Source organism: Melanerpes formicivorus, unplaced genomic scaffold (assembly GCF_026170545.1).
Source record: "Melanerpes formicivorus ecotype bairdi unplaced genomic scaffold, bMelFor1.0.p_v2 SCAF_26, whole genome shotgun sequence".
Classification (NCBI taxonomy): domain Eukaryota; kingdom Metazoa; phylum Chordata; class Aves; order Piciformes; family Picidae; genus Melanerpes; species Melanerpes formicivorus.
The window spans coordinates 5541597-5543382 of record NW_027142378.1 but is presented as its reverse complement, the minus strand read 5'-3'; positions in this window follow the sequence as shown (position 1 = coordinate 5543382).

Genomic DNA, 1786 nt, shown 5'->3' with positions numbered 1-1786 from the left:
GGGGCTGGGCCGAGCAGGTGAGCGGTGCGATATGCCACGCCCAGCCGCATCAGCGCCGCCGATGCCGGTCTGGCCTGCTCCGGCCCGGCCTGTGCATCGAGGCCGTTGGCCGAGCCCGCCCGCCCCGGTTGCAGCGTCGCGCCTGGAGGAGAAGGGGGCACGGCGGAGTAATTCCTGTTGTTTGTTTTAAAAGGAAGGGGGGAGCCACCTGTTCTGCCATCAGGCACCAGAGACCCTAGCGTAAATGAAGCCGCTGCTTGCAAGCGTGTCCCCCCACCTCGGCCCTTGTGCCGCCCCCGCCCGCAGGAACCGCGGGCTGGGAAGTTCACGCCGCCAGTAAATAGTAATGCCCGGCAAGAGAGACAAGGAAACGGCAAAGTCCTTGAAAACTCAACGAAAAGGCGGTGGCAGCGCTGTGGAACTCAAAGCCCAGGTTACCGCCCACCCTTGTCAGTCAAATTCTAGACCCGTGAAAGGGAAAAAAATGTAGACATGACAAATCCGAGCCCACAGTGCAATTTGAGGAACAAATCTATCACAGCAAGTGAAGGAAAACTGAGGAGGAAATAAATGACAGTGCGGTTAAGACAGGAAGTAATAAAGTTGTGGTTTCCAGATGCAAGGATAGGCTTTATGATTAATTCCTACACTCGAATAAAGAGAGGATTATGCAAATATGAGCCAAGTATTGCAATTTCAATGAAATTTGCCTAGAGATCGAAAACCCACTGTGAGGATCCATGCCCTGCTTAAACTTGATGTGTTTTTGGGAAGGACACTTGTGTAGAGTAAGGTTGCTCCAAAATCGTATTTTGAAAATGCTGTGAGAATTATGTGACTACCCTAGGAATAAACTTAATTTACCTGGCCGTTTCCTCACTTGCATGCCTTGGAAATTCAGGTTTTATCCCTTTAGTCGTATTGCAGAGCCCAACCGATCAAAGCTCTGAAGACGCCTTTGCCGGTGCAGTATTTTGGAGACGTGACTTTGGTATTACAAGGTTCTATCACTGTCACAGAGAAACACACAGCCATGTTCAGCCTGGAGACCTTAAAAGCAGGCTTCCGGTATTTGACGTGGGCTTCCAGAATTGTTGGAGAAGGACCATTTTATAAAGGTGTGTTGTGGCAGGATGACGAGTAATGGCTTCAAACTGGAAGAATATGGATTTAGTTTAAACTTTAGGAAGAAATTATTTCCCACGACGGTGGTGAGGCACTACAACAGGTCGCCCAGAGAAATTGTGGAGGCTCTAAGCCTGGAACTGTTTAAAGCCAGGTTAGGTGGGGCCTTGAGCAACCTGGTCTAGCAGGAGGTGTCTCTGCCTATGGCAGGGAGTTGGAACTAGATGACCTTTAAGGTCCCTTAGAATCCAAATCAGCCTGTGATGTTAGGCTTCCTGGAATAACCGGCTAACTACCACAGTGTATTAACCATGGGGAGTGTGCCTACAAATATTTCAGTAATGTGTTCTGCATAATGTCAGTACAGATGCTTCTGCGGTGTGTTCCACCCTGCGGCCTTAGGCGGAAGGGAAAATTAAATAGCAGCCAAGTGTGTCACAAAGCCCTAAACCTTCATGCTTTCTGTATGTGTTGTAGTCTGGCTGTAATTTGGGTTTCTTTTTGAGTTTAAGCAGAGCCCACTTTCACATTTCTGCTGAATTGTCTCCTTCCCTGGAGCATAAAAGATGTTCAAATGTACTATTAGGCAGAGAGGAAAATTTAACTTCCTTTCTTATGGCCTGAGGGAGTCCTCTAACTGTTAAAGTATTGGGTAAGAGAG